The following is a 24,802-nucleotide window of genomic DNA, read 5'->3' as shown; positions in this document are numbered from 1 at the left end:
GCAAACTATTTTTTAAAGATAAATAAATTTTTTAATATTTTTGGAAAAATGGCCACAGGAAGTTTTGATTTCATGATTATTAACTGACCTTCAATAGTTAAATTACATAGTAAAAAATTTTGCGTCATTGCGTTAAAAATTTTTGTGTTAAATATTTAACACTTTTATGTGTAAATTTAACATTTATTCTGTTAAATCAACACCAAAAAGTGTTGAATATTCAACATAAAAATTTTTAACACAAAATTTTTTCGCGCAATGACGTAAAATTTTTTACTGTGTAAATTTCAAATTTAAATTTGATGAATAAAAATTTACGATAATTCTGTTAAAAAAAATTTTGGTGTAAAAATAATACTAACTACTTTAAAACACTCTGTGACTGCTGAGAATTATAAATTACGATTAAAGAAAAATTCAATAAATAATTTTTTGAAATATAAATTACAGTATACACAATTTGAATACTTTTAATATAAATTTTGGAAATGATATCGCCATCGAAGGATTTATTATAAAGAATTTAATAGAAAATGTGACGAAAAAAGTTTAAAGAACCAAATACTACTTAAAAACATTTCAAATCGTGTCAAATTGTTCGTAAATATTTTTTTACTTTGCACAAATCTTGATTCTCAAATGACTAAAAATTTTTCTCACATAATATTCCCAAATTTCGAGTATTAAATCTAGAATTCGGGGTTCAAAATTTAACGTCTTGACTCTTGAAGGCTTGCAACTAAATCTGGAGTGAATTCACGATCAATGAATCAAAAATTTTGTGTTGCAGGTCAGTGGTGCATTGTTCTTCGGCCACTGAGAGCGGACATGGTTTATTGACGTGAGTTCAAAGCTCTTTAACTCATTTCTGTCCTACTCCCTACTCTATATCTAGTGATGGTTCTTTTCTATTTCGTCGCTTTGGCAATGTCTTTGTACTATACATAATATACTTCTTAGCACAAAAAATCAATGACGATACAATGTGCAACTAATCCTTCATCGACATGCTATCAAACTGTCTTAGACCTTTTATTGTGCGTCTTGTTTATGATACTAATATTAGCAAACATTTAATAATTTTTAGTTTTACTTAAGAAACATGTTTAGCACAAAAAAATAGTTTATAAAAATTGCATTGATAGTTTTATAAAACTTTTTTTTTTATTCATTTCCCAATAAATTATTTGCTATCAAAAATGTTGTTTCCCAAAAATTATCAAAAAATTTGACCTATAACTGAGTGTTATCTTACGAAAGATCTTTAAAAATTTTTTATATCTCAATTATGTAATTCAAAAGTCATACATTGAATTCCGTAAATAAGAATTAAAAAATTACTGCTTTACATTTGATTGTTCTTGTTAGTGGATTTATAATTGAGTGTTATAACAGTACGAGTGTAAACTGCGACCTTTAAACATACATACGTTATTAAATACTCTTGTAGGTTTCTCTTGACTCAGATTTGAAAGGTTGAGTTGTAACATATCAGTGAAGAAAGGTCGAGTGTATATTTGTAAGCTGTGAATATTGATAAATAATTAACAAACATGAAAACTTTTATTCATGTTCGAAAAGTTTTATTATTTTTTTTTTATTTTTGTGCACGGAGAAAAATTAATTATACTACCTACTATACAAAAATAATAACTCCTACTATCTAAAATGGTAACAAAATAATAGGTGGTATCATTGACAATTTTAATAGTTACTATCAATAATGGTAACGATTACTATCGAAAATAATAATTGTAATTATTATAAATTATAACTGTTACAATCAAAGATAGTAACTGTAACCATCTCAGATTGTAAAAATTCTGAAAGAAAAAATCATATCAATTTAATTAAATCCTTTATTTACATCCATATTTTAGGTAATGTACATTTTTTTCTTTGAAATATTAAAATATTTTAAATTTCCTTCAAAATGTTTTTTTTGAAAATTTGATTTTTTTGATTTAAAATTTCTTTTTTGAAATTTTAATTTTTTTTTTTAATTTGAATTTTATTGAAAATTTTGATTTTTTTGGAAATTCCAAATTCTTTTTGAAAAATTTGGCGTTGAAAATTGTTTTAGACAAATAAAAATTTATTTTTTTAATATTTTAAATTAATAAATTAATTTTTTTAATATTTTTTACTATCTTAAGTAGTAGTTATTATTATTACTAATGGTAATTGCAACCATTAGGTTATATTAGGAATTACGATTTTGATAATAGTAGTAATTAATTAAAATAATAACAGTTATTATTACTGATTACCATCATAATAGTAGTTACCATCAGGATGGTAAATACTACAATTCAGATAGTTTACTTAATTATTTAAATAATATTTACTACTATCGAATTCAGTTAATAGATTTTAACATAATTAGATAATAAACTCTACAATAAAGTTTTCTCCGTGTGGTAATATTTTAATGTTAATTTTAAAAGTTTGAGCACAGGAAAGAAAATTTTAATCCAAAATATTTTATATTTAAAATCAATAAAATATTTGTTAAAATTTTCTTGAGCGAACAATATTTTTTGGAGCCGATATATTTTTTTGTTAGTAAATAAATTAAAAATTTTTTAAAACAATTGTAATTTGAAAAATTTCAATTATGCGAAATAAAAAATAAATGTTTCCACTATAAATCTTGCGTGGGCAATAATTGTAAGTATTTTACTAATTAAAACGTTGCTGAAATAGTAACCAGGGGAATATTGAAAAAAAAAAAGCAAAGAAATAAAAGAAAGTATGTAAAGTGATAACAAAAAGGGGTTGGGAGCCAGTGAGTATATGGAATATTTGTTTCACTTTCTCATCGTTTCTTCCCACCAATATTTCCCGGTATATGATTTTTCGGTTGTTTTCTCTTTGGTTTCATTATCTGCTAGGACAGAGTAGAGAATCGAAAGAGAGAAAGAGAACGCGAGGAAGGGTTAGTATTACTATTACTTATTGGGAGGGGTACACAGCCGTTCGAAGACTTAGCACCAGCCTTAATAACAATTGGCTATAAACTAGTTTCCAGAGCAGCCGAATAGAACGGCTGGTATTACCGTGATATTATTCGAAGTAGAGTTTATATACATATCCATGTACTCGATGTACATACATTGAATACTGAGTCTGTCTTTCTCTCTCTTTCTTCTATGAATCTCGCTTTCTCGCTTTGCTTTGTGTATCGTATGCACGTATTTATGTATCTATTACACTTGTTCTCATTGCGTTCTCGACTCACCCTTAGCGTTTTCCACCTCCGCAACAGCTTTACCATACAAACCACAGACCAGAGGGCCAGAACAGATCAGCGGACGTTATATTACCGCTATTATTAACTTCTGTTAATTGTTATGTTTTTATTAGTTTGTCAATCTGCTTTTGTCAATTTTTTTTTTCAATGATTTATATATTCATAAAAATGATAAAGTTTATTTTTTATTTAGTTGACAATTAAGATATCGATGGTTAATTGAATATTATTTTCAAGATTAGGTTCAATAAAAATTTTTTTCTTTAATAGGATACTTTAAAAAAATTTTTTAATGCGTTCAAAAAAATTACAATTTTAATTATTTACAGTGGAAAAATTTTCTGATTTGAATAAATGTAAAATTTTTTTTACTGATTAATTTTTGCATTTTATAAAAAATGAATTTAAATAATAAATTTATTTTAAATAATTATTAAAATGTAAATAACTGATTTAAAAAAAATTTGATAATTATAATAATTAATTTCACTTCAAATGAATAATGTGAAATAAATTTCAAGTAGTTTATTTTATTTTTCATCAGACATTGAATAGAATAAATGTTACAAAACAAAAAATTACCTAATAATCGAGTAATCTCTAACTTCTAATTAAAAAACAAAATAACCAAAAATTCCATCGCAATAAAAAAAATCTCCATTATCAAAACTACTGATAAAAAAAAAATCCTTGATAAAAATAGTAGAACAAAAGCAATGATAGGAAAGTAATAAAACATGATAAATGTAATGTAGATAAAAAAATGAGAATTGTTAAAATAGTATTGCAACTTAGCACGTAGACTCAAACTCTGGCTGTGTGGATTTTTGAGAGCCGAGTGAAAGTGTAAGAGAGAGTGAGAGGCTCTCTCGAGTGGGTGGAAAGAAGGCAAGTGGCGAGTAGAGTGAGAGAAGTAAAAATTATAATTGCAGTCTATAGAACCTGGCGCAGGAATAAAAACTTAAAGCCCCATTCACAAAGCCACGCGCTCGCGAGGTGGGTTAATTGAAAACTACCGAAAAGCACAATTTCACGAGAAATTATTTCTATTCATTAGCCACGGGCACGGCGTTTTCTGGATGCCCGAGCGAGAGAGAAGGAGAGAGGGGCCAGTGCGGGCAGATTACGAGGGTATAGAACCGACTCGGTGTACCTTTTTTTCGGTGCCTATATAATGTCGGAGCGATGTTAATGGTGGTGAGAAAAGGGGTTGCAGCGTTGCAAAAGGTCCGGCTAGACCTCGCCGCGGATAGGAGTTGTATAGCGTAAGCCCGAAAAACTTTTTCTCAACGGCTTTTTGTTTTTATCCACGATGCTCGCCTTTTTTACTTTTTTGGCACCCTCCCCCGCCCTCTCTATGTCCACTTTACTCCCAAGCTCTATTCTCTGCGCCGCTTGTGGTGTAATTATGTAACATAAATACAATCACCTTCTGGCGACGTTATTTTTCCGCATAAGCACAAAAGCCCGCTAGGTACTTGTACTACCTTGGCTACCCTGTTGGTCTACATAACAGTATTATGTTTTATAGTTCTATACAGTTGCTTGGCAAAGCTTTTTCAGAAACGCTTTAGCAAATCAATTTATGGGCTACTGCCCGACTCACCGCATTGTCCGGCGATAGTCCTCTTCGTTCCGCGGGAACTCTCCACGGCTGGACCTTTTGCTTCTCTTAAGCTCTTTGTCCAAGGGCCCTATTGTGACAGAAAATTGTACGGTTGTTTATAGCCTTAATCTCAAGAAACAAATCAAAGTTTAATTAAATTTATTATTTACTGGATCGTCTCTTATAAATTTATTTTTATGTTAAATCAATCTTAGGGTGTGTTATTCATTTTTGGTAAATATTTCGTGTTTATATCAATGAAATTTTTTTGTTGAGGTCAATAATACCGAGTTGATTTATGAAAAAAAAAAAAAAGATATTAATATTTATTTAAATATTTATGTTCCCAGAAGTTTAAAGTTAATTTAGGATCACAAAATAAATGTTAAGTACTTAACAAAAAAATTACCAACTTAAATCTGATGGTCGGAAAAAATTGGGTTGGTATTTAGCTGGTCAATGAATTTACAAGCCCCTTGTTAACAAGAACGTGGTGTAGTACGTGTGAAAAAACTCGGGAGGAAAAAATACTTGAGAGGGTGAATTAAAATGAAATAAAGTTAGATATAGTTGGAGGAGTAGGAAAGGGTATATAATAGGGTAGTTTTCCTCCGCCGACAAAAATAATAGTCTGTATAATTTTGTTGTGTTATTTATATAAATATATAGGACTATTTGCCGGGTAGCAACAACATTTAGTTAATTAATTGAAAATATTTATTATTATTTTTATTATTATCATCGAGTTTATATTTGTTGTATGCAAATGTTATTTTAAGCCCTTGGACCCGCTGAAGAAGAGATACGGGAAAATAAATTACAACTCAGTCCGTTGATCCCCACAATATTTGTCTTCGCCGGGACATTTTACAAGATTTCTATCTGGTTAGGACTCATGAATTAAATCCGATTGGGATTTTTACTCTTGGACCTATGATTATTATTATTATTATTATTATTATTATAACAATAAAATTTAAAAAAACAACAATAATTTTTTTATTTCACAAAACTTTTTGTCTTGAATTGAATGTAAAGCGAATAATTATTTTAATTTATTTATTTTCGTAATAAAGTTGCATATTATTTGTACTTAGATGATAAATCTAGTACTTTTTTCCACGCAGACCGAGTATAAGATTTTCCTATTCTATTCAATACTACTGATAGAAGCTCTGAAGAAAACCCGTGCGTCGAAATGTTAAAGCAGTCGTGACAAATAGATTTCTATTATAAGGATTTTCCTTGTTCCTTTTACGACTATTGATAGTTTTATTTTACTTTCCTGACAATATAGTAATGTAATGCATTTTTTTTCTTATTCGATGAATTTTTCTAACTCTTATTTTCTGTAACTTACTTTTCTTACCCAAAAAAAGGTTCATTCAAGATCATTTGGTCTTAAAAAATAAGTTTTTAAACTAAAAAATCAAGATATCTTTTTTTGTTCAAGTTTTTATAATTTATTATCTAAATAATGCTAACAATTTCAAGCATTGACACACTGATCGAAGAATTTAGTACGGAGTACTATACTAGTTAAAAAATTAATTTCTTTGATACCAATAAACGATTTATTAAGTACCAATAAATCATTTGTTAAATATTACTAAATATTTATTTGGTGGAACTAAATGGGCTTTAATAAATGATTTAGTACTTATTACTAAATATTTAGTAATGAAAGGTTTGTTACTAAATCATTTAGTATTTGTTATTAAATCTTATTAAACAGAACTAAATCCTTCTATCAGAGCAAAATTTTAACATTTATTACAAAAAATTTTCACCAAAAAAAAATCTTTCCAAACAAAAATTTGCCTAATGAAAATCAACAGACTGAATTGCCCGTAAATAAAGACGCGAAGGGCGTGAAAAAAGTAAAAATTTTCGTATGTATACACAAAAAAATTTGATTTCTAATTGACAGACTGTAGACCATAGACCATATAGACTGTAGATGGCGTCAAAATGAAATCGGTGAAGTAACTGAAGGTAACAAGCAAAAAGGACTTTGCTAACGAAGTGCCCGTGGAGCATATTCGGAATTACTTGCCGAGAGGTCGCTGCAATAATGCGTCAGGATTCCTAGCAATAGTGGAGCTTTCTCTTCCTCCCTTCTTTCTCTTATCCACCCTTCGTATCAGCGACGACATACACCCACACATACAAAGGATACACATAAATACAAATATAGAGGAAGCATATCTGTCCTCTTCAGTAAGCGTCAGTATTTGCTCAACTCTTTGTGTCCCAAGAGCATGTCCCACGCATACTGGACATTGTCATCAGCACCACCACCAATACAGTCTCTGCTAACTGGGGTAGTCACTGAAGAATGTAGTAGCTGTATACACCTACACTCACACCTTCAGCACTCACATGTGTACAAATAAAACCACCGAGAAAATGTATAGCATTGAAAGTGGGTAACGTGACCCTCAGCTTCTGCTCTAGCTTCAACGGGGCAGCGGCAACGTTTCCGGCAATGTGTGTCCGAGACCTAAGGTTTTTTTTATTTCAGTTGTTGCATGCATAATAGCGTTAGGATTCATTAGCAATCAGAGATGGGCTGCCCAGAAAAAGAGGACCGGCGTGGGTAGGGGACTGCTGACGTTTGTTTACTTCACTACAATCTGCTGGGTTTGCTTTTGAATTTTCTCTTCCTTCATGGATCGATTGTTCGACGAATGCATTCTTTGCTTTTGCGAGAGCTTTATTGCAAATTATTGAGAGACCATCGCTCTTAGAATTTTTAAGAATTTATTTTATTTCATTTTAATACACTGATAGAAGGATTTGTTTGTAGTTAAAAATATTTGTTAATATTTAACAAATCATTTATTAGAAGCCATTTGTTAGTCCTTAACAAATAGGGGAAGGACGGGCAAAACGGATATGTTAATTTGAAAATGAAATAACAAATATATATTACAATCATATCCATTCTTAACTTTGGCTAATAATTTTTTGGGTAATGGAAGTTTATAATTAAAGTAAAATAAAAATAATAACAAAGAAATTCTTCTTCGAAATTAAAAAAAAAATAAAAAGTCAACATTATCCGTTTTGCCCTACCAGGGCGGGCAAAATGAATACTCAGGTCGCGTAAAACGAATACTGATTGGAAAATACATTTCAATCAAAACAATCGTCGCAAAAATATCAACCGCGTCCTGAATATGAAGAAAAAAAATCAAATCTGCATCGTCCTTAACAACATTAAACTAAGTACTGTATACTTACGATTTAAAATTTTATTTTTTTTCCTAAATTTCAATATTTATAAAAAAAAATTCCCACAAGTATGCAAAACCAATGCTTTATCGATAACGGTAAGTGTAGTTACATAATAGATTGATAGATTGCTGTCTAAAATGTTTCTATCGACCGACCAGCGATTTAAAACGATTATTCATTTTACCCGCCCTCTCCGTCTTGCCCGTCCGTCCCCTATTTCTTAGTATTTAAAAAGATTTAGTAATATTAAATAAATGAATATCAGATTTATTAAATACTAAAAAATCATTTTAAATACTAAGAAATATTTGTTTAATACTAAAAAGTGGTTTGTAATAAATGATTTGTTAACTATTAACAAATATTTTTTTAAAACAAACAAATCCTTCTATCAGTGTATATTTAAGTTTATACGGGTGCTTTTCTGTAAGGATGTTTTGTGCTGTCCCGGGTATGTTTTTATTAGAAAAATTGTTATTTTATTACTAAAAAAAATTTATTACGAATGTAAAAAAATATTTCTATTTGGAGCATTTAAAACTAAAATGAAATAAATTTTGGTTTTTTTGCTATAAATTCGTAAACCACCGAAATAACAGTCCCCTGGGCTGTCCCATTCCCAAAATTAAAACTTTAAGATTAAATTTTAAGTTATTCGTCCATAATATATAATTTGGTCCATAATGTTCATAAACTCAATTAGTTAACTAACAATCTTCTTCAATAAAAAGTACCGAAAATTAATTTGTTTCATTAAATTCATTAAACCAAAGTTTGTCCCAGGCATTTTAAGAATAGTCCCCTGCCAGAAGTTCAAAGCCAAAAAAAAAATCCAGCGTGTTATTTTACCTTTTGTAAGATTTATAAGGACCTAACTAGCCTTGAGTTAATAATCATAGGGTTGTTTGCGCTTTATCGCCATTTTATTTAGTGTCAAAGCACCGTTTATGCTGGAAATATGTGTCTGGGCTACTTCAAAACTCAGTCCCCTGGCAACTATTTTTATTTATAATTTATTTATAAAATTGATTGAGAACATTCATTGAGAACTTGAAAAGTTGAATGCATTGAAATAGTTTGCTTGATTTTTCTCAATTTGATAAAAAAAAAAAAAAAATCGTTCCTTGACAAATAGTACCCTGTCATGTTATATGGCAAAAGATACACAAATATCAAAAAAGCAAAAATTAATTCGGCTGTTTATTTATTATGATTAAGCTGATAATTTTGTAGCCTTTGTTAATTTTTTTTCTAATAAAATCAAAAATAATTTGGTCGGACAATTTTGTACAGATTTAAGACGTCCTTACAGAGAATCACTCATACAGAAAAAATTTAATACCAATCGAAGGAGTATTTTCCAAGTAATACGGAAATTTGTAAAATCGTTTTGGAGCGTTAGAACTTAAATAAAACCATTGATTAAAATCACTTTTTTCGGCTTTATAAGTGAGTATACTAAAAAAAAAATCAACTTAAAAATAAAAATTCTTGAGCCAAGAAAATAATTTTGAAGAGTACCATTGTCTTGAATCAAGATAAAAAATTATTGAATCAAGTAAAGTTTCTTAATTCAAGAATTTTTCTACCTAAAATAAGATAATATATTTTTTCAAATAATTTTGTTAGCTCAATTTTTTTTTTTTTACTGTATAATCCCTCAAAATCAAAAAGTTAAAAATAACCACCGAAGATTTTTTGTTTGTTATTAAAAGGGGAGGTTTGGTTAAAAGTATGGAAGTTTATCAGTCCGGAATACCCGGAGGCCTCGATACGATGCAGATGACGCAGAAAGACGGCAAGGGAGTGCATAATATTTGTTTGATAATCGATAGAATCACGTCATCGCGTGCTGCTATTCTCTTATTCTCCATCCATATTGCATACATACAGTACACTTTATAATACTTTTATAATCCAAGTGTGCTTTCTGGAGTATATTTTCGTTCATCTCTTCCGATTCAACACATTCTCGGTTTTATTACACGCTAATTGAACTTTTTTCAAAGCAGTTCTAGATTTTTTATTTATTCATTAATTCATGAGCTTTCTTTTATAAAATTTTTTTTAAAAATAAATGTTAGAGTCGTTGGATGAGAAGGAAAATGTAGATAAGAGTGTCGAGAACACGAGTGCTGAATATAAACTTATATGTGACAAATTAAACGTATACTTTACACGAACATTTTAGTCCGGGGTAGTACGTCGGATTTCTTTCCTTTACGCCTTCAGTTGTTCAGTGACACTGTTAGCCCGAGGCTAACGCCGGGTTTTATTATTTCTTCCTATTCTAGTGGTGTGGTATGCGCGATGCATGTCCGCCAGACGTATCTGTCCCCGTCTATTCAACAGCCTAAAATCAACTCTTTTTGGATACGTATTTAACGCGCGTCCTATTCCCAAAAACACACCCTCGTATCGTCTCGATCCTCATTCCGAATGTACCACCGATGTTCGTATGTAGACAGTAGATGTGAATGTGAGGCTCGGGCTTTTGGATTCCACACGACACGTGGGCTAACAACCACCGACATTTGCGTTTCCTTTGTCTTCTGACGATGGAGTGACTAGAAAAGGGCTTCCAAAAAAGACGAGACCAACCAGATAAAGTCGACTAAGAGAACAAGTCCACGGGAAAGCTTAGAAATAAAGAAAGATAAATTAAAAATATTTTTAAGGGATTCTATTGCTTCCTCCGGCGCAATATCTATAGTGAAATAAAAAACTACACGGAGAAAATTAAATAATAAAAATCATTTAATTACTGTAGAGTTTTTTTAATTTAATTCGATAGAAAGTAATACTACTTAGGTTGTTAAATAAACAATCTCAATTAAGGAAGTTCGAGCGAATCTAATGTAAAAAATAATTTCCAACTTTGAGCTTTGAAATTAAGTATATGTATAAATAAATACGTTATTTATATAATCCCAAAATTTAAAAAAGATTCACCTTTTATTTACTTAGATATTAAATTTTAAAAATCACATATTTTATCTCCTTATACACGGGCTCTTATGGCGGACAAACTTTTGTCGAGACTTTAATTATTTTTTTCAATATTAACATCCCAACTTTAACGGATAAAAAACTATACACAAGAAACTTGGATTATTGCAAAATATAAAAACAATTTAATAATAATACATTACCGATATAATTTTTGAAATATTTAAAGTCAAATTTTATGTTTGTAACTCGTTTATCGTCAGCCATTTATTCGAATAAAGATTTGACAACATCGCGTCAACAGCTGAGAAAAAAGAAAAAGATAGAAATATAGTTACAGAGAGAGAAATGTTTCTCACACACTCATCCACGTCTCTATTATGGGTATAATCAAGCGCGCTATTGCCAAATCTGTTTATTCATTCCGGCAAGTAATAAATACCAAAGTCATTTTATTACTTTACTTTATTAAATAAGGTAAAATCAATTATTAAACTGTTTAAATTATTTTAAATTTAAATAAAGAATTTTGACAAATATTGGGAAAACTAAAATTTAAGAAAAATTTTAACATTATTTTGACTCATTAGTTACGCTTGAACTTCCTTAAAGTATCTACTCATCCTATAAATTTATTTACAATTCTTTATATTAATAACAGCTGTAAAATTTTATTTTTGAAAATATTTGTAAACATAATCAATATTATAAACGTTATTATCTAATATTAATATTAATATTGTTTATCAGAATTCATTCATTAAATTTAAAATTTACAGTTGTCAATTTTATTATAACCTTTATAATCTCTAACAAGATATTTATAATGCAAATAATTGAGAGATGGTAACAGTTATCATCACAAACTGTAATAGTTATCATCTAAGCTGAGAAAATTTCATGTAAAAAATCATGATATGAATTATCAAGTATTTCTATAAGAGAAAATTAATAATATTTTAGATAAAAATAACAATAATTTTATTGACAAAAAAATTAAATAACTTAATCACAGAAGATAATTAAGTAGACATCGATATGGTTAACAGAAGTTTTAAGAAAAGAAAACATAATCACCCATACCCGGACTCGACAGTTAAGTCTGTGTAAGAAAAAAACGAGGACATTTTGTTCGTTCCACTTATAATATAAAAACGCAATTTTCTTATAACAATATCGCATAATAAATGTTTCGAGGTTGCCTTTGCTCAGAGGCTCCTTTTCCTTTTTATTCTCATTTTCTCTCTTCTTCTGGGTACTTGTACTTACACATCTTTACTCACTCATTGGGCGGTTGTTAGAACAAGCATCCAAGCACCACCGATTCGCCATTACAGTTTGTAATGTACTTAGGTAACTTCTGTTTATACAGCAACTTTTCCAGCAACCCTACCAGGGCACTTTCATCCCTTGTCCTCCGGCGTTTTTCTTCAAATTATTATTATATTTTGTTTTTCCTTTTTTATCTCAACGGCTAAGTAATGATGCCATAATTACACAAGCTGAAGATTTTATGATTATCCGTCAAAAAATTTTTCTTCGTCCTGAGGACGAAAATAAATTGTTTTTATAAATTGAATTTTATATATTTGTTAGCAAATTTCATTTTCTAATCATATCCATGTCAAACCTTATAAAAAAATTACATGTGGACATATTGGAACATTTTTTGACGAGTATTGCAAGTATTACTATTTCTATTGAATAAATATCTTATGAATATCGATTGAAGGATGAAATACAGCAAACACGAAATAAAAATATGAATAAGGAGTGTGTAAGTTGTAAACGACCATCCAAAGCACCTGGCGTTAATTTAAAAGTCTAAAGACAAACGGTAGCTGGTGTAAACAGGTCATGTCCGGAATTTTTCGTGTTCTTCGACAAACTTTAACACTTTGTGTATAAAGTATAAAGTATAAAGCACAAAGTTTGATTTAAAGAACGGAATAAACGGTGAAAAACGAGGAATAAAACAAAAACAAAACACAAATATGAATAAGGGGAATAAAAAGTGTTGAAAGAAAAATAACAATAGTGAGATAGATAAAAAGTCACATTAGCCTGAAGGCTTAAAAAACAAACTGCGGAAGAGGGATGACTGGTGATAACGAGCCGGTATGAGCATTACTACTGCAACCCAATATCCCAAAAGTCTTTACAACAACACGCGAATAATAGAGACGGGGATGGATAAAAAAAACCTACTTTTTTTTTCATTTTATTTTAATATAATATTTAATAAAATGAAGCTTGTTATGCCTGTTGTACCAGCTTTTCAAATGCTAACTCGATAAAATTTACCTCCATTGTACATTGTACTTCTCTTTTGGTAATTGTACTCTTTTCTTCTTTCTGATTGTTTATTTCTTCTTTTGTCTTTGTCTCTTGTCAGTTACATCGTTGTATAATATGACGATGAAATTTTATTAAATTTTCCTCTAGTATGAAAATCTTTTTTACGTGAAAAATAAATTAAGGCCTAGTTGAGTGTATTGTTTTAGACCTTAACAATTAATTTTAAATAAAAACTAGAATTTTAAATTGCGCGCTTTAATCTTACACAGAAAAAAAGGTTCACTTGAGCCAAGAAAATATTTTTCTTCCTAGTTATTTTCTTGAGCAAAAAAAAAATTTTTTTTTGACACAAGAAATTTCACTTATTCCAACAAAATTAATTCTCTTAATTTAAGAAATACGTATCTTGATCCAAGAAAATTTATTTAAGTCAAGAAAATCTTGTTGTTTTGAGAAAATTCAGCCTCTTGCTCCAAAAAATTTAGTTCTTGATAGAAGTAAATTTTCTTGTCTTGAGAAAATTTCTCTCTTGCTCCAAAAAATTAAATGTAAAGATAGAAGTTAATTTTCATTAATATTTTTATTAATTAACATGTCAAATAGGAAGATCAAATAATATTTCATCATTTTTTTTCATTCAATATGTATAATTGTACGTTAAAATAATATAAAATGGGTATCAAATATTCAAGAGAAAAATTTTCTCAAGGTGAGAAATTTTTTTTCTCAGCTGAAGTAGGCGCTGTTTCCCTAAAGTATCTAAAAATCTTGATCAAATATAAAAATTTATTGTATCAAGTATTTATGATTATTTGAATTAAGAAAAAATGACTTCCACCAACAATAGAATTTCAAGAAAAATTTTTACTTCAGCCAACACAACTTCGGTCTTCCTTCAGGTACCCGAAAATTTTCTTGAGCCAAGAATTTTGTTCTCCAGTCAAGAAATTTTTCTTTCTGTGTAAGCCAATAAGGAATCAAGATCCATTCTTTCGATTAGTTTTGCGAATTTTGATACTAAACATTAAAAGCAAATAAAAGATTAACATGATTTAACAGAAAAAAACTAATTTTGAAGTTTAGTCATCTTAAATCAAAAATTTGTAAACCAAAAAATTGATTTTGATTAAAAAATTTTCCTTCTTAATTTCCGCTAGTACCTCAGACGTTTAAAATTAACCCGAAAAGTTAGAGATTTCTTAACTCGGTACTGTAAATTGTAATAGGCCCGAGGAGATACAAGCCACAGAAACATCGAGAGGGTTGTACAGCCATTTGCTCAGATATGTATCAGCTCTCAATGTTAATTTTTCCACTAATCGCCTATAAAAGCTCCAGACATAAAATAAAATAAAATAAAATAAAATTTATTTAACCGTAAAAACTATTAGCTTTTAATTTAACTGTAAATTTTGATGTTTTTTGATCGCGGATGACTAAACACTAATTTAGGCTCGTAATAAATTAACGTGGCGTCAACTACATTTGATTGGAGTGTTCATACTGTAGTAGACTGTGTAAGAACGCAGCTAAAGCCTGGTTACTCTTCTTGCTTTGAGTCTATGTCGGTTATCCTCTAACTCTTACTCTTGAAACAGCGAAACCAAGCATCATCCTCGCCGCCCTCTCATGCAGCAAAACGTTGGTTAAATAATATCCGCGCTTTCGACCGTAATTATCTCACTCTCTGATTTTCTGGGCTCGCTGGTATACACCCGAGCCCACAGTAGAGGTACAAGCAGAGAAAGAGAAAAAGATGTTGAGATAAAGATGGAACAGCCTACGGCGAATGTTCAGGGGAGCTACTCAAGAACGGGGTGAGTACGCGTTGTGCTCCCAAGTTTACAGATTAAAGATAAAGACGGGTGAAACTTGCTCTGATGTATATTTTTTATAATATTTTCCATTAATATTTGTTTTTTTTATTATTAATCAATTTATTATTAATTGTTGAATATGAAAAAAAAACCAATCTCACCATGAGTACACTGAAAGAAGGATTTAGTTCTATTTAATAAGATTTAGTAACAGATACTAAATGATTTAGTAACAAACCTTTCATTACTAAATATTTAGTAATAGGTACTAAATCTCGTTTATTAAAGCCCATTTAGTTCCATCAAATAAATATTTAGTACACAGAAAAAAAAATTTCTTGGACCAAGAAAATTATAAGGAAGACCGAAGTTATTTTAGAGCAAGAATTTTCTTGGCTTAAAAAAATTTAACTTCGTTCAAGAAATTTTAACTTTATTCAAGAAATTTTCAGTCTTCCTTAAGATTTTCTTGATTTAAGAAAATTTACATTTGACTCAAGACTATTTTTCTTTCTGTGTAGTATTTAACAAATTATTTATTGCTACTCAATAAATCGTTTATTGGTATCAAATAAATTAATTTTTTAACTAATTTTACCGTGTAACCTAACTTTTTAACTTAAAATAAATCAAAATAATTAAAATAAATAATTTTAAGTAAAAATATAAGGTATTATGAAGAAAAAAATCTCATTAAGTTATATTTTTTTGTTTGAGACATTTATAAAATTTAAAATTAAACAAGTTTTTAACATACCAATAATAGACAAATTACAAAATTTAAACTAAACTCCACTGAGAAAAGACATAAATAGAAGACATTTATTCGGAGTATGTGTGTTTTTAAAAGTTTGATAAATCTCCCAAAATCGAGCTGAATAAAATAATCTAAGTCAGTGAATAGATTATGTATCACATAAACATTGGAATTAAAGCATAGCCATCTACCGACAATATTTGCCAAATAAATATTTAGTACCAGTTACTAAATATTATTTGGTGGAACTAAATATTTATTTTCATGTAATAAGGCTTTGTTCATAATAGAAATCATTTATTAAACTGTAACAAATAATATTGATGGGTACAAAATATTTGTTTCTCCCATATAAATGAATAAAAATTTTGTTACTAAATCAGTTGAGTACTGCGTAGTAAATCCTTCTATCAGTGTACTCACTGATAGAAGGATTTGTTCATTGTTAAAAATATTTGTTAATATTTAAAAAATTATTTATTAGAGAAGACTTTTTAGTTCTTAACAAATATTTCTTAGTATTTAAAAAGATTTATTAATATTTAATAAATGAATATCAGATTTATTAAATACAAACAAATCATTTTAAATACTAAGAAATATTTGTTTAATACTAAAAAGTGGTCTCTAATAAATGATTTGTTAAATATTAACAAATATTTTTAACTATAAACAAATCCTTCTATCAGTGCTGAAATGTATCGAGATATATCTCAATTAAAATTATTGTTCCCAGCAACAGCTTTCGACCCTAAAAAAACACCCCCTGGTGAAATCCAGCAAGTTTGGCTGAAGGTTCAGCTTTAGCTGTTTAACATTAAACCCATAATGGTCGTGCATTGCGGTCGCAACTTTTACGACCAAATTACGACTTTAAAACTATTTTTACGAGAGTTGTTTCAATTATTTCACCAATTTGCAATTAAGAGCAAGTCGCGCTCTCAATCCCACCCTATCGCCCAGTTATTATATATCTTTCTATGCCTATATACAACTCTACGGTTAACGCTTTAGTAACAATATTACGCGAGCTGTTTGCCAAGTTTATCGTCCCGATAATTTTGTTATTATCCAATTAACATAATGGACAAAAATTAACTGCATAAATAAAATTTTTATTGAAAAACTTGTCACTGCATTTATTATTTTTTAAAGATCATTATTATTATTATTTTGAACTTTTTTTTTTTTTTTTATTATTATTATATGTGAGGATCGAAGAGTGAGCTAAAAAAAGTAAGAGAAGAAAGAACGAGGTGGATTTTTAAGGTAGCATTACTCCAACGATACTATAATATACTATATCCTAAGGAATAACATCAGCAGAGGTTACACTAGTGTTTATTTGATGGTTGGTAATCACGCTATTTTGTCATGACTCGCTGGGCCTCCTTCCGCGATTTAAGACTGGCCTAACTACCCGATACCCGACTAAGAGGAGGGTTACTCTGTGTTACTTTCGTCCCTTTTCTTGACCAACTCGATTTACTCTAATCGCTTTTCGGGTGAGCTATTAACTATTATTTATTACTTATTACCACTCTATGAATAGCAATCGCAATACCAACAGTGATAGCAATAGCACTATATTGATGTCGCTAATTAATATTCATCAGAACAATTTTCAAGTCATCACTTATCGTTTATTTTATTTTAATTACTCGTGTAAATAATTCTACGCCCAGAATCATTTGGAAGGTCAATTTTTTAAGCTCAAATAATTTTTTTAAAAAACAATTTTCATGATTTATTTATTTAATTATGACTGTTGAAAATAAAATTATAATATTGCTGCTATTTAACAATTATTGGATTTTAATTAGCAAACAATGTCGCATGATGTTTTAAAATAAAAATGATATTATTACAATTAACTTTTAATTATATGATTTAATTGACGTTAAATTAATTTACAAAATAATTATAAAAATTTTTTGATACAAAAAAAAAGGTGAATAAATAATTGAATCGCGGGTAGAAAAAAAAATAAAGTGATCACTTAATTGAAGTGTGGATTTGATTACGGTCAATTAAAAGTCAGACACATTAAGATGGAAGCTGATGAGCGAAGTAAAGTAAAAAGTAAATACGGTCTAGTCCTTGGTTACAGTAGTTGGTAATAATAAAATGAAAATGACAGATTAATAATACATCCAGGTCAAATGAATTCACAATATAAATATATATATCTACAAATGAATAAATAAATATATTAATGTCTCTTAAAATGATTTTCATGTAATTTATGCCGTAAGCTGTGGTATGGTGAGCTTATATTTGTCGAGATTTTAGCATTTACCCATCAGGGAAAATAATAATTGTGAGTATCGAAATAAAAAATATATAAACTCGAGGATAAATGTATATATCAGTGTACATAAAAATTCGTACCGGAGGTTTTATCATCCTTCGTATTCTGATATTTGACGCGGTTCACGTTAAAATATGTATTTTAAAATACAGAAATAAATCAGTACATCAATTGATCTTCCGTACAAGGAAAAGAGGCGGTCTGAGATATCAGATAAAGGCTGTTGGGCTAGAAAATATATGTACATTTAACAACAATACTTTTTGTAAAGTGTGTGAGCTATTGATTTGACCTCTTACGTATTTATTTTCGTTACAATTTGACCTACTGGTAATTGCCAAAATATAAATACAAGCGATGGTATTTTTACAAAATAAAGAACTTGGATCATTTCGACTCGCTTTAAATTTCACGAGAATTTTAATCAATGTTTCTCTGAAATACTTAGAAATTTTTTTAATTAAAATTATTTTTTCCTTTAAATTAATATAAAAAATAAATTTTAATATTGAAAAAAAATTTCATCAATATTTTTCTATCAAAATTCGATTCAATGTTATTAAAGTTGAATTTTTTCGAGAAATATAATTAATATTTACAATTTTTAAATTTAGATAAATTGTTTGAAGTATTTTTTAGTAATTTGCTCAGATGTTTTTTTAATTAAAATCTAAATTTGCTCCAACTACAAAAAATAACAATATATGAAAATTTTTTCCGGAGAATCTAATAAAAGCTCGTTTCTTTAAAATCTCACCTTTTGAAAATTATTAATTTTCGAAGCTAAAACTCGAAAATAATAAAGAAAAAAAATCAAGAGACTTGTAAAATAAATTGGTTCGCCAAAGTACTTGTTGTGGAAGGAGTTAAAAAAAAGATAATCAGCAATACAGTTAGTTGGATGGTTTAAAACTTAAAGTTGTGCAAAACTTGACTGCCGGAACTTGCCACGAATGAAAAACGGAACCAAGAGTACGGAGGTACGAGACGAGACGTTGGCTTTACTTGTCCGTCTGCTGACGATAATAAAGAGTAGAGGATCTATATAGACTCAACTGAACTATAACTTCTGATAATGCGAGTGGTGGTAAGAAAGAAAAAGATGTTAAATCCCGGGCCCTAAAAACAGTAAGAACGAGCAAGAGAGAATGAGTAGAGTGGGTGAGAAAGGGAGAGAGAGAGAGAGAAAGGGTTGCCGTCTGATCGGTATCGCCGAAACGAGGTTTGGCAACAGCATTTAGCCGAGACGAGTAGAAAAGAGTCTCATTAAAACACGGGGTAACGAGAATAGAAGTGGGGAGAGACGTACCAACCACTACTACAGCTACAACAACTACTTCTACTTCTACTTCTTCTAATATTATTACAATGGCCAGGGTGGGGATTTATCAAGGGCAAAACTTGCCTTGATAAATTCGTTCGTTCCAATGCTAACGCCATCCACCCTCTCAACACCAGACTAGTGAGTACACTAGACTAGTATTTACACACTTGTATACTTTTAAAAAACCCTTTGGGCTCACCCATTTGCTCCGCTGTCAAAAAACGAAAAACTAAAAATATAAAAGCGCGATTTAAATTGATAGAAGATGAACACTGCAAAATCCTCGACGTTTCCTGAGGATCTATCTGTGTTTCGTGATGCTCATATGTACATGAATCATTCGTTACTTTCAGTGACAAAAAATTAAACCGATAGTGCGGAGGCTTTCCTTTTTTTCGGCTAAACAAAAAAGGGATCATCAGACTACAGACTGGAGACTGGAGACTTTATTGTTGTTTGTAATTGGGGTGGGGTGCAGCCAGAAGACAAGAAGGACGAAAAAATATTTTTAGCGAGTACTTTTGTGGATGAGTTTCCGAATAGATAACTGCGATCCCAAGCTAACCGCAGGACGAAAACTCCCGGCGAAACTGTAGCAAGTCTACAAGGGATCCCTTGTCTGAGCAAACCGAAATTTATGTTAGAATGTATCTTTTCTCACTAGACTTTGGGTTTGCACAATTAAATTCGTGAGTAAGTGTTATACGTGCTTTATACGTTTGGCTTTTTTACCCTTGCGGTTATCGCTTTAGGAATACTTTGCGAATTATTTTTTGTTCAATAAGCTTTTTCGGCCATGGTTTCGGAGTTTAAAAGACTTTTTTATGGATAATTACAAAAAGAAAGTGCTTAGGTGCAAATATTTCACTGAAAATTTATATTATGTAGTTCAGAATAGTGAATTGACGCCTCGAATTACTGGATCAATATATCTAGCTTCTCTTCAAGAGTATTAAATATTCATAACGATTGATTTGAACTTTCTTCAGTTGTCACTTTTTATTTATATATGAAAATGTAACAATTAACAGAGTATTCCGTGAAATAATATTCTGATGTAGTCTGATACATCTATAAATTGTTTTTGATATTTTCTGCTATATCTTAATATGAGCTGATTTAAAAATTAATTATTCCAAATTTGACTTTCTATTTCATAAAACTAACACAAAAAATCTCATATTATAAATTATATAATTCAATTCTCTTTATGTAGTCATATCAGAAAATTTAATACATTTGTATATGCTCTAACATGTCCATATAAATTTTTTGATTAAAATTAGTTTTAAAAATCTCTAACAGATGGCGCATGATCGCTAAATCGTCTCCTTATAAGAGATTTAACTTTAAGGTATTAAGTTATAAATCAAAAATAATTTTTTTAGCTCTCCTTAGGAGCTTGTCTGGTAGACGTTATTAGTTTAATTAACTATCCAATAATATTTTTATTTAAAAAATTAAAAAACATACTATAAAATATTTAAAAATAAAAAATTCATTTTTATTGTTATATTTAGCCTGATATTGTCATATATAACCGGAAATTTTTTTCGTAGAATGCTTTTATTTATCCATAGCCAAAAAATTTTTGATCAATAAGTTTCAATATCCAAAAATAATTGCAACAAATCAATCATAATTTTTGATTAGACACATTAAAACAAAAGTGACCGTAGAAAACTTGGAAAGAAACAGGGGTGTGGTTACTGTTGATAAGAGTACACACTTACCTGTATTATATCTCGTTGCGCATGTTCCTGCATTCATTTGTAGTTCGTGCTCTAGCTCTATGACGACTTAGGAAACCCCCAGCTGCCTCGATTTGACCAGATTTTGCAACCATACACACATTACTCCACAAACATTCAGAAAATTTTACATTTATTGGGCAATTTTACTCAAATATTGGCTGACTGTCGGCTACCAGGCTCGAGTCTGAACTTGAATAAAATGAAGCATTTTACTAAAATTGAATGTTTCCAAGTCCCCTGTCTTGTGTATACATAAATGTATCGTTAGTATTTAGTATTTAGCTAAAACCTAAGCGGGTGTATAGCAAAAGCCGCGAGTGTTTGTAATTGGTGCGGGTATTAGTACAGCGATTGTGTACTTGATAGATTCAGATGGGAGCACGTGGAAAACGGGAAATGAAAACAGTATTGCAGTGTACCGAGATATCTAAGCAAAACCTCAGCACACGCCCAAGATCTTCAAGGGTAAAGTTTCCTGTAGTGGCTAAAAGCTGGTGGCTACACCGAGGAGCAAAAGCTGGCTTACTTTGTTTGGTAGTTGGTAGTTAGAAGTGTGTGCAGCATAGTAGGGCGGTTAGCATTCAACGAGTTTGGCATATTTGAAGTTATTCTGTGTATAAGGGTTGTTCGAGCTTTAAACACGACGAGCCAGATGGCGTGGTCCTGTATATCGCGGTCGTTACGACAATTAGATACTTCCCGAGTCTTTCGTACTTTCAGATCTACGAATAATAACGGTTGTGGCCGTTATTTGGGATAACTATCTTTCAAATGTAAGACTCACATAGTCTTATATTATTTTTTTTTTAGTAAAATTCTTTAAATTTTTAGCTTTCGTCGAGTTTAAACACACAATTTATATTATTGGACTATAATTCATCTAAATTATAAAACTATCAATTAATCATAGATTTGAATTTTCTACGCACTGAAAAAAAATGTTAAGTCAAGAAAAATATTATCTTTAAAATTTATTATCACTTTTGTTTATTTTAATATATTGCACGCCTCATAAGCGAAGCGTTGAGGTTGTGCTCTACTCTCGACATTTCAAAAAAAGCAGCTTTCTCGAAACTGAAATTGATTTTTGTTATTTATATCGCACTTACAGGTTAATATGAGTACACTTATATCAAGTCAAATAATTTGTCAGGCACATAAAATATATTTCAATAACAATTTTTTTGTTTAACATAGTAAATAATAACATTAAACATAATCTTTTCTGGACGTCTGTGTATGGATGGGTGTATGTGGCAGGAAAATTGATCGAAAAAATGATCGTACCGGAATAATTTTTTTTTTATTATCTAAAGTAACACACTTAGGATTTTCTCAATTAATATGAGCATTCAATTCACTGTCGTTAAATTATTATTTATAAAAAACTAATATATGACTGGGGATTTTTTTGTATATCTATCTATACATTTTATTATAGTATTTTTTTTCCTCACCTTAGAGTTATAGTGCCACTAAACTATAGCATAGTTTTCTGTTTTTTATTATTTTGCTTTTTATCTTTTACATTAATCAATTTTATTGTGAAAAATGAGATTATGAGGCGTGCATATTTGGATTTTCCAAAGTTTTTTATTTTATTAACCAAAAATATAAAATTCTAAAATAAGAAATAAAATTATTGTAAGTTTTTAAGAATAATGTTTCTTGATGGCGAATTGTACGCTAAAAAGAAATCAGCTTGATTTAAGAAAAAAATTCTTTAACTGAAAAATTTTTCTGGATTTGAGTAAATTTTTTTTGATACAAGAATTTTTCATCTCAAACTCTTCAAAATGATTTTAATGGTACAAAAATTTTTCTTTTGAATTAAAGAAAAGAATTCTTCTCAAAATAAATTTTTAAATCAAAAGTATTTTTCTCAAATCAAATAGTTTTTTTTCTATAAAATGCAGAAAATTTATCTGCTACAAATAGTATCACTACTAATAATAAAAGTAATTTGATAAATGTGAATGAATATTTCGATTCCAGAAGCGAATGAAAGGTGTCTTATCTGTAAGTTTTCAATGTCCTTGGCAAGTCCTTTAGAAATGTTATGATAACACATACACGTCTTAAAACTAGTATATGTATAATGGTACAGAAGAAAGATATTTTGTATTCAGAAGAGTGCGGCCCCACTTATTTGGAGATCAGTGCCTTCTCGGTTGAAGGCACGTCCCGACAACGCACTCGGGCACTCTCTTTACGACACTCACCCCTCATAAAGTATATTTCAGTTTTAAACAACAAAAAAATGCTAATACACATACACACATGCACCCTCTATGTATTTTGTCGGGATATATTATCGGTATTAATAATAAATATGGCGATACTTTATCAGGAATTTATTTGTTTAATTTAGGAGGTTAAATATTTGTCTGGTGGATTTTTCATTTTTCTTCACGGTGATAAAGAAGAGTTTGAGTTTATTTGCCGAATTTGAATGGTGGAATTTGGCAGAGAAACAAAATTTTGTCGAGCGTATAAAGTCCGGAAGGGAAATAAAAAATAACCAAGAGAAACAAAAAATGGTTGAGTTATATTTGAAGAGGCCTAGACATGTGACCCCGATGACCATACCGTGAATATTATTCGTGCGAAAATATATTCCAAGCGTTGGATAAATCTATATGTATATGTATATGTAAATATACGACACCAAATAGAGTGAAGAAGAAAAATAAAGTATACAAAAAGGACAACCGAATCAGCGTCAATCAATGATACACGGGCTGAGAGTTGTCGATTGTGTAAGCCATATCCAAATTCAATTTGACACCGGTCGAATTTACATGGAATACCAATAGAACTTTCATCTTCAAGTCACTGACTTTTTATCCTGTATTATAAAATTATACATTGGTTAAATATACATACTGACAGCGTTCAACATTCTATTCGTTTTATAATCGAGCTATTAATTTATTCAGGGGGTAAAATAGGTTTCGTTTTATTTTTACGATCGGTGCAAAGCAGAGTGACAAAAACTAACTGATATTCAATTAAATAATTGATTTTATTGTTCAATATTAAAATTAAATCAATTTCAATCGCCTCTAGTACACCGATAAAAGTAAACTGTAATATTCGCTCGGATTCCGGTTAATTTTTATAGTTTCAAACAGTAAAGCGGATATCGGGGTGGCAAAAATATAAATATTACAGAACTTAATGTAGAAAGTATAAAAGCCACAATTTATAATTTAATATCCAAAATAAGTGATTAGTAGCTGTCACTATAGTAAATAACGACTCTTTCATCTTAAAAAATTACAGTTTCAAACAGTAAAAATTGCCATTTCAATATATAGTCCATATTATGTGGAGAAGGGGAACTCAGATGAAAGAGAAGGGGGTCTCACTCTGGGAGAATTTAACATTTGAAACAGTAAAAATTATACTTTTAAAATATACATTTTACCAGTCCAAGCAAGTCAATAATTACAGTTTGATTTTTAGTGTTGCATTTAAAATTTACCATTTT

At 29.7% G+C, this 24,802-nt stretch overlaps 1 protein-coding gene across 18 annotated transcripts in view; it reads left to right on the top strand.

Annotated features, from left to right (window-relative positions):
* The window catches only part of LOC123262111 (forkhead box protein P1-like), a 237,823-nt gene that overhangs the window by 62,540 nt on the left and 150,481 nt on the right, over nt 1-24,802 (top strand). For 2 of the 18 annotated variants that reach the window (XM_044724167.1, XM_044724169.1), the window contains exon 2: nt 791-841. The exons of the other annotated variants lie outside the window; for them this stretch is intronic. The gene's annotated coding sequence lies outside the window, so the exon portion shown is untranslated. The remainder of the gene's footprint in view (nt 1-790; nt 842-24,802) is intronic. 18 annotated transcript variants of the gene reach the window in all.

The sequence above is a fragment of the Cotesia glomerata genome, linkage group LG3 (assembly GCF_020080835.1).
Source record: "Cotesia glomerata isolate CgM1 linkage group LG3, MPM_Cglom_v2.3, whole genome shotgun sequence".
Taxonomy (NCBI): Eukaryota; Metazoa; Arthropoda; class Insecta; order Hymenoptera; family Braconidae; genus Cotesia; species Cotesia glomerata.
Note: the sequence above shows the minus strand (reverse complement) of the source record. Positions and strands in the feature narration are given on the sequence as shown.